We start from the raw sequence: 10128 nt of genomic DNA on the forward strand, positions 1-10128 counted from the left end.
TGAAGTATACCTATCCATTTGAAATATATCTCTGTACATCTAGAAAATCTAACATGACTACAAGTTTGACTAGTATAGATGACTATCTATTAATCTGTATTTCTTAACTATACACGACATTTTTAAATGAGCTGCACAAACACAATACCTTAAACAAGAGCAGAAATACATACATACAGTGTAACAACACCAACCTTATATTTGTATCAATAGACCAAATTCCACACCAATGCAAAGTATTAATCTCTATATCATATCCTCCTTATTTTTTTTTGTATCCCCGCAACACATAATTTTATTTCCATCACACGGAGTAATGTTTAAAGCTGTGTTCTGGTGTCCCCTGGATGAGAGGCCTGCCCCTATGCCTCATTTCTCGGTCAGGAAGGAATTTAGAGTCAGCAATTGCAAAGTGTGGTCTCCAGTTCAAAGATGTAACGCTTACCACCGTCATAACAGGCATTGCTACCAAAGCAGATAGACATGAACTGCCTTTCTGTGATGAGTGTGTTCTTCAGCTCAGCACAACACTGGGAAAATTCCTCTACATTGATATAACCCAAGTGATTGTAGACCTCCTTAGGAACAGGGTATAGCTCCTTGGTCAGCTGGCTTAGGTTGGCAGTGTGGTGGAGAAGTTCTTTCAGGATGTCGATTGATAAATCATTATCATAGAAATTGATGCTGGTGAATTGGGAACATTGGTTCAGGGCAGGGAGAAGGACCCTGAGGTCCTTCATCTTACAATCTTTCAGTTTCAGGGTCTTCAGAGTGTATGCAACACTCTCTAAGAAAAATTTGAGAGGCAAGAAATTCAAATCACTTAAAATGACCCCTCTCAAGTACAGATGTTTAAGCTGACAGTGAGTCCACTGGGCAAAGGAATCCAAGTCTGACTGTGAGAACTGGCAGAGGGAGATGGACAGGGACTCCAAGAGCATCTTCAGGCACCTAAGCAAGAGTTTCATGTGGTCATTGACAAAATAGACATCATCCAGGCTAAGATGCTGGAGACAGCTGAGCTTGGAGAACACAGACATGATCTTGGTGACCCTCTTGTCTTCCATGGCAGTGGTAGTCCTTCCTCTGAAGATGCGGATGACTATGACTTTGTGAAGATGGCTCATCTTGCTGATGTAAGGACCAAAATGTGCCAGGGTGGAGAGATTGCACACTGTATTCAGTTCCAAATCCTTGATGAACTCTGGCTATAAAATTTTTAAGACACCCCTAACCCTGTAGAATGGTAGTGTCCCAATCTTCAGCTTCACACAGCACAGCTGCAGTGAACCCCTTCTCTTCTCAGCCCACTGCAACAGCTGTGCTTGCTGTTCGTCCTGGGGGAGCTGAAGTTCAGCAACAACCTTCAAATGGAGGACAGAATCTTCGGGTAGTGGACTTGAGGAATGTCTGCCATGATTTCTGGGAAGTGTGGACAGGAAGAAAGAGAGTAGAGCCCTCAGCAGAAACCTGGCCTGAGAGGCAAGGAGTGAAGGGCCTCCTTATTTTTTTAAAGAAATTGACTGTGACCATTAATCACTTAAGTCAACTCTGTTTAAATGAAAACAATTATTTATAAACAATATTTGGGATTAGTTTTTTTTTTAGAGTACTACCTGCGGATTGAGGGTGCTGTTAATCAGGTCTGCCATGGAGTATCCTGTATGGTAAGTCCATCTCAGCCAGCAGTCCTGAAGCTTTCATGGATGTTGGACCATTTGGGTCATTGCTTCAGGGGGTCTTGTTTGATCAAACCATATTATCTGGTAAGGAATCTACAGCTTTCTATCCTCTGTAGATACAAAAGCAGGACCTCTTTTCCAAAGCAACATATCCTTAGACCCAAATTTTGAAGTCAAGATACCTTTAATATAGATATATTAGTTTAGCTTAACAGCCCATACAATGAAATGTCTCCCTGTACTTAGCTCATTCACAGTCAGCAAATTCACAATAATATACATAATCTAGACTCTCTGTGTATTTTCTAACTTTATGTGGCTTACTTTTCCTTACTTCTTTTATCTATGACTGTCTGTACCCTTTTATGTTACTTTTACTGTTCTATAACTGTCTATACATTTTCCTCTCTCTCCTGAGCCTATATACATTTTTAAACACACTGTGACCCATTCAGAGGTTTATTTCTGCCTGAATCTGTCGTTATTGCCTATCTGTAACCATTTTCTGACCAAGAGCACTTTTGTTTTTTAAGTGCTAAATGGGTGTGGTGGCCCTGCCTGTTTTTTTCTGCCAAATCCAACATGGCAGCAGCATGTTCACTGCCTCTGTGAGCCATGAATCCCACCCCAGCTCCAGGTCCACAGTGGCTCTATGTGGCAATTAAGCAATTTGTAACAAGCTGCTCACAGACCCCATTTAAGTACAGGACCTCCCAAAAGAGCCAGCGTTTGTTCTGCCAGCATGAACCAGGAAGCCATTTCTTAAGGAAGCCACACAGTTTTTTGCTGCTAATGCTGAGTTAAGAAGCCTTCTCATAAAGGAGCCATGCATCTGCTCACCACCAGCAAACAGAACTTGTCTGAATAAAATGCAGCTATTAAGAAGCTTAACTCTGTTCTTTTGTGTCTAGAGTTCCTTTCCAAACTCTCTCAGTCTTTATGTGGATGTAGTTGCCCCACGTTGGTGCCATTTTGTAGGTAGAGACTATTTGTTTCCCAGCTGCCCAGACATGAATAATAACACAGAAACTATATTAATTACAACACTGCTTGGCCTATTAGCTCATAATTCTTATTAAGCAACTCTCACATCTTAAATTAACCCATTTCTATTAATCTGTGCATCATCACGAGGCTGTGGCCTACCAGTAAGGTTCTGGCTCGTGGCTGGTGTCTTTCTCCTTCAGCAGCTACATGGTGTCTCCCTGACTCCACCTATTTTCTTTCTATAGCTCTGTTCAGACTTCCTGCCTAGCTTTACTTTACTAAGCCATTGGCTGAAAAAGCTTCTTTAATAACCAATGGTAATACAATATATTCATAGCTTACAGAGGGGAATCCCACATCAGATAAATTGGCCAATCTCCTGTTTACATATTTCAAAAATACTTACTAAAACATGTAGATATATAGACATATATTTAGGTAGGAAAGCAGGCAGATGCACAGATAAGCAAATAGGCATACAGATAGAGTCAGAAAATTAATTATAATTGTTATAACAATGATTGCAGGATCTAAGTAGATTATTTGGGTTAATATAATGATTGTGCATTGCAGAATCTCAGGGTAGCTTCTGAATCATTAAAGAAAAGATATGCCCAATGGCCTTCAACATCAATTACATTTTCAATTTATTCTTAGTCATGGAGAATATATTGGTCCTTGCATAGTATGAAAGGAGAAGGGGGAAAGATAATGCATGTTGACTGATAACTACATCCTTTCACTGGCCCAGTCTCTTTCAAGAAGTTATCTTATCAAATCTCTGGATAATCTAGGGCAATAGCTACAATTATCTTCATTTGCTAGATATGAGACTGACTCAACACTACTCACTGATTTCCAGGGTCTACTGGCTAATGGGTAACACATAAGCAATTGGTTATAGGTAGCATTTTTTACAGACAGCAATCTGAAAACCCGATGTATCTTTCTTCATTGTTTACATATTTCAAAATACTATATTCTACTCCATAATGAATATAATTGGGATTGGACTATTAAAATAGGATTAGTTATGACTGGAAAGATGGTTCAGCAGTTAAGAGCACTGACTGCTTGTCCAGAGGATCTGGGTTCAATTCCCAGCACCCACATGGCGGGTCCAACACCCTTACACAAACATAAATACAGGCAAAACACCAGTGCACATAAAAAAAATAAATTTTAAAATATATCATTAGTTTAAAAAACAAGAATTTTGTTTCATGCTCTCTCTCCTTCTGCTCCTGATTTGGACCTTGAGATTTCAGTCCAGTGCTCCAATGTGGTTCTCTGTCTCTGTCTCCTTTCATCGCCTGATGAAGGTTAATATTCAGGAGGATGCCTATATGTTTTTCTTTGGGTTCACCTTCTTATTTAGCTTCTCTAGGATCACGAATTATAGGCTCAATGTCCTTTATTTATGGCTAGAAACCAAACATGAGTGAGTACATCCCATGTTCCTCTTTTTGGGTCTGGCTTACCTCACTCAGGATAGTGTTTTCTATTTCCGTCCATTTGTAGAAGGAGAGAAAGCAAGAGCAAGGAACTCAGGACCGCGAGGGGTGCACCCACACACTAAGACAATGGGGATGTTCTATCGGTAACTCACCAAGGCCAGCTGGCCTGGGTCTGGAATAGCCTGGGATAAAACCGGACTCTCTGAACATAGCGGACAATGAGGACTACTGAGAACTCAAGAACAATGGCAATGGGTTTTTGATCCTACTGCACGTACTGGCTTTGGGGGAGCCTAGACAGTCTGGATGCTCACCTTACTAGACCTGGATGGAGGTGGGTGGTCCTTGGACTTCCCACAGGGCAGGGAACCCTGATTACTCTTCGGGCTGACGAGGGAAGGAGACTTGATCAGGGGAGGGGGAGGGAAATGGGAGGGGGTGGCGGGGAGGAGGCAGAAATCTTTAATAAAAAAAAGAATTTTGTTTCATACATAGTTAAAGGTTAGTGATTTTATAGTAATCAAATCCAAACATTCTTAGCTTATGGTTGCAACAAGATCATGATGACAATGCAGTTTTTAAAGTATTTTCAAATCCCCACCTAACAACTGGACTAGCAAAGGTCTAATGTCTAGCATCTTTCCATAAATAAATGACGAGTACTTCCAGAATGTGGATGGTGGTCAATCCTTAGCAGTAGTAGCACCACCATGGGTTTAGCTGTTATACAGACTTCATGGAGTGAAAAGAAAAGGGGTGTCTGAGCCCCACAACAAACCTGGGCCACAGAACTTGCCACTGGATACTAACTTCCAAAAGAAGAATGTGCCATCTTGAATGAGAAGTCACTTCATTGCTTGTACCTGAAGGTGAGTCCAGAAAGGGTCATGAGCATCCTCTAAGTGGCTGTAGGAAAGTTCCAAGAGAAATAAATGGATTAAGCACACAAGGACCAAGAAACTTCAGAATACCACCTCCCATTAAGAAGACCCCAGATCCACAAAATCATTTTGAAAGTGGAATACAGAGAGAGAGAGAGAGAGAGAGAGAGAGAGAGAGAGAGAGAGAGAGAACAGAGGAGGAGAGAAAAATAGTCAGAGATAGAGGGAGAGACAAAGTGAGAAACAGAGACTGTTCCCATGTTGGCAAGAGTGTTCCTGAGGACACAGATGTCAGAAATGCGCAAGCAGCTACATGGACAGAACAGGGATGTTTTCTGTTTGTTTGTTCTTGTTTCATATTTTGGTTTTATTAATAAATTCTGTTATTTGCAATATGATTCATTCTGATTACTCTTTCCTACACCCTTTCTTACTTCCCTTCCCCTGTTGCCCGCCCCCCTTCTGAACAAGGCCTCCTAATATTCATGACTTCCTGCCTTTTTTTGTGTGCCACATTTGTCTAGGACTGTCTCTTTATGAGGACAGGTTTGGAACTACACCTTAGAGCCCAGGGAGATCACCAATGAGTACACACCTGAATATTATGACTTCCTCTCTCCAGGAACTGGTTAATTGCTAAAAGATCAACAGTAAACAACAGGGCCCCAAGAGGCCTTTCCCCACCTATACCTGTTAGGAGTGCCCAATGTGTGTGGATACACTGCCAGTAGGCACATTTACTTTAACTTCATGATTGCCATGTCCATGGCATTCTTAAAAGATGGCATTTCAGATCCCTTCTCCATATCTTTCACCTCTTACATTCTTCACTCCCAGTTTCCTGCAATGCTCCCTGAGCCTTAAAAGGTTGGTATAAATGTCTTATTTAGGACTGAGCCTTTCATCATCCTTGGTTTTCAGTATTCTGTGCAACTGTGGGTCGCTCCTTTCTCCTCCATTCACTGCAAGAAGAGGCTTCTCTGTAAGACGGAGAGTAGCCTTTGTCTATGGTATAAGCACACATATTTAAAAAGTAGTTTGATACTATATCAATTCAGCTAAGCAACAGTATTAGCTCCTCCCTTACCACTGGCCTCCCTGCAAAGACCATGGTTTTAAATACTCCGTAGTGGAACTGGATACATAATTTACAGGGCATGGTACAAAATGAAAATCCAAAACTCCTTGTTCAAAACTCTATTAAAAATTTCATAACTGCATCAACAGAGCATGAAACACAAAACAGGGAGGACCCCATGTGATTGCAAAAGCCATAGGCCCACGAGGCCAGCGCTGCTTCCCAGTCAAAGCAGACAGGAGCCTGCAGACAGAGGAATATAGAAACAGCTGCATTAATCTCTTTGTGCTGAATTATATATAGGTGAACTATATACACTAAGTACCAGGTACTAGGTACTGTGTACTATACTACATATCACGTACCATGTGCTTAATCTAGGAAGTCTATAAATCAGAGGTACTTAGTACTCACAATTCTAAAGGCCAGAAAGTCTGAGATCAAACTGGTATTACAGTTGGGTTCTAAGGAGAAATCCCTTCTAGGTTGCAGACCACCAACTCCTTCTGTCCTTCTCTTATGTTGAGGAGAGTTGCATTTGTGAGTTTTCTGTGTAAAGGCACTAATCCCATTCACAGTGGATTCAACCCCATGAGTTAATCACCTCCCAAAGCCCCTGCCTTCTAATACCATAACATTGGAGTGAGAATTTCAAGCCATAAATTGGAGGAGGGCAGGTGACAAACATTCTGTCCATAACAGCACTCCTCACTTGCTTGTTCCCTCTTCCCAATCCTTACCCTAAAAGCATAAGAAGATAGCTCTCTTAAATGTGAACAATAAAGTGTTCATGATCCAAGCCCTTACAGAAACATCTGTGAAAAGAGGGAATGAATCAAACTGTGTAACAACAGTTAACAAAGACACAGCAGAAAAATAAGACAAATGAAATCTATTATGTAATAATGCAAAATGAGGTTAAAATGAAAACAAGAAAACCAGAGAGCTCTAAAGAGTGGCTTAAATCGGTAATGGCAGAATTCTGAAATGCTATGGCTAACAAGGGCTGTGAATGGAGCTTTCAGATCTTAGAAAAGAATTAGAAAATAAATGAAGTGGGGGGGGGGGAGAAGTTCCAGAAACAAAGACTCAAACACAATAGCAAATAGACCCCATGTCAAAGCATGGTGAGAGAAATAAAGGGGTGCGAACAAAATGAAGCAGACAGCAGGAAAATACTTCTGTAAGAAAGAGAATTTCAGAGTATCACTTGACAACAAAACCCATGCCCTTTAGTTCTCTGCTTTATTTGTTGAAGTTTGATTAATCTTATCCAAAGAGGTTACAGTTAATTAATTTTTTTTTAAATCGAGTTTCAAATAGATAGTCCTGAAACCAATTTTGTACCCATATTCTTCCCAATTCATTTGATAATTTGAAAACATTAACAAAAACATTTTTAATCTGTTTTTCAAAGGGAACATCTGTGCGTTATTGTTCATGACAGTGGCTTTGTTATAGTAAATGAAACATCTGGAGAGACTTGATTACTTGTTGACAGAAACTCCAATGCAAAACATAGGTGAATGATAATTTATTCTCACTGGGCTCAAATGAATACGCGTAGCCAATGAGGTCAACCTAAGCTAATATGAGGGGGCCACGACAGTATTGGGTCTTTCTTTTTCCGAGCCATTTCTTGTGATGAGCCTGTATTTGTAGCCAATTTTGTTTCTCATCCAGCTTTAAAGTACAAGAATAAAGATCTAGTTTGTGGATTTTCTTCTGCATATTAAGTGGGGCCCATTTAGTCTTGTGCTTAGCTTGACGCTCTCCTAGCAACAACAACAACAACAAAATGAATGCCAACAATCTAGATTATTTGAGCCTGTGTTGATAGCTGTTTCCAATTTTTTTCTTTTAATATTGAGCTCCAGCTCACACAATTATTATTGTTACAGTAACTCCCCTTACCCGCAATTTTGGTTTTTGCGGTTTTGATCGCCATGATCCAAAAATATTCAGTGGAAAATTACATGTTGAGAGAGAGAAGAGTTGCTGATTTTATTACAGTGTATTATAATACTCTATTGTAATATTCCTTTCACATGATATAATGTAATTCTGCTATTTTATTACTAATTGTTACTGTTACTCTCTCACTGTGCCAAATTGTAAAATAAATTTTACCATAGGACTGCATGTACAAAAAAATTCATAGTGTATGTAAGGTTTGCTATAATTTCCAGTTTCAGGCATCCACTGGAATAGAAAATACCACTCTGATGGATAGGAGAGATGGTATTAGACAGCATTCTTGTTTTCTAAAAGGAACATTGCTGGCACTATGAAGATACATGGGTAAGCATGTAGCTTCTGGGAACTTGTTGGCCATTCAAACTTTATCCCAGCTTAATTAAGGAATTTCACATGAAGGGTCCTGACAGAGGATTAGGCCTGCATTACGGAAGTAAAATCTAAACGACCCCTCTCCCTCACCTCTTTCGCAGTCACAGACACAGACAAGACCACGCCCTAGGGTTTGCTGCCCCAAAAGCCAATGGCAAAACAGTCAAAACCCCACAACAAGTTGCTTGCCAAACTTCAAGTCTGTGTTTACATTAGTCCTTGCTTGCCCTTAGATCCTGCTTCCACATCCGTAACATAAGGGTGCCTTCTGGTTTCCAGCTCATTAAGCTTATGATGCCTGGAAACCTAGCTCATTTGTGGTCCCCAAATTAAAAACACTGGAGAACTTTCTGATATTTATTTATTTTGTGTGTGCCTGAGTGTATGTATGCACATTACATACATGCAGAAGCCCATTGACGTCACAAGAAGGCATTGGAATCTCTGTAACTGGAGTTACAGTCTGTTGTGGTTACTGGGACTCCAACTTGGGTTTTCTGCAACAAGTGCTCTTAACTGCTGAGCCTTCTTCTCTCCACCCACCTCCCGCAAAAGCTCTTTTAACCAAATCTTTCCCATATGTGCTTTGCTGCATTTATGGGCACACTAACAGAGAAAGGACTAAGTGATAGGTAATTCACCTGCAGAGCCCTTGAAGGCTGTGTGACATCTCATCATCACACCCGTAATAACCATTAGACACACTGGTGGGCACTGAGTGACTTCTGGGCTTTTGTGCTTGTCCCCTGCATTGGACTGAGTTTGATGATGCCATCCCAATGAGATCAGGGGGCCCACAGCAGAGGTGAACACTCAGCACGGTGCCACACAATCCAGCCCAGATTTAAAAGCAATGAACAATTACAGGAGAGCAGATTAATATTTAATGAAGATGTAAATGAGGGTCAATACTGAGTTGCTTAGTGAAATCTATTCCAGCAAGAGAAAACTGCACCGGTCCTTAGAAGGCAGGGGAAGCATTTTTCTTATTAGCTATTGTCTTTAACTTCTCCCCAGCTCTAGCTGAGGCCTGGGCTCAGATTCCCCAAGCAGCTGACAGTTGCAGCAAGAGTGAAATCAATCTTGTAATCCTCCCAGCCATTTGAGTCCTAATTTCCTGCTTTGTATGCCCTTCTTCACTGTTCAGACTATGCTCTCAGAAACCAACTGCGTACAGGGTTTCTGACATCAGACTCACCTATTGCCAACATTCTGTCTGTCCCTCTGTCAGCTGGGTGTCTGCAGTGATGCGAAAGGCATGATAACTCCAAGGCAATCCATCACCTCTGCAACTCAGGGAGAGCTTCGAAGCCCAGTTGTGTCAGAGGAAGCTGCCAATGCCTCTGTCAGAGCTGGGAGTGGGGCTGAAGGTGCTGGTCCATGAAATCACACAGGAAAAAGGGAGAAGATTCCAGAAGCAATGGACCACAGGCACAGGGTGTACGTTAAGAATGATTGCGGCTGGCATGGACCACTCAACCCCAAAGGGATCAATGATGCCATGGGGCTTTCTTGGTGGTCAATTTACTCTTGAGCCTCCACCCAGCAGAAGCAATAATAGCGCAGAGGGCTGGAAGCAAAACAGTGTCCAGTAAAAAGGGTTCCCCTAGGCAACAGCCTCTCCTCCCCACCAAATAGGGATGGGAAGACAAGAAGCCAGTTCCAAGGGCTTCTTTTCTGTTTGCCTCTACTGA

The 10128-nt window shown here is 41.3% G+C and overlaps 1 pseudogene; it reads right to left on the reverse strand.

The window, feature by feature from the left end:
• Positions 1 to 398: 398 nt before the first annotated feature.
• On the reverse strand, positions 399 to 8033 carry LOC121442642 (annotated as a pseudogene).
• Between the last annotated feature and the right edge of the window lie 2095 nt (positions 8034 to 10128).

This window comes from Microtus oregoni, unplaced genomic scaffold, assembly GCF_018167655.1.
Source record: "Microtus oregoni isolate MIOR12 unplaced genomic scaffold, Mior012 000092F_ref0000046, whole genome shotgun sequence".
Taxonomy (NCBI): Eukaryota; Metazoa; Chordata; class Mammalia; order Rodentia; family Cricetidae; genus Microtus; species Microtus oregoni.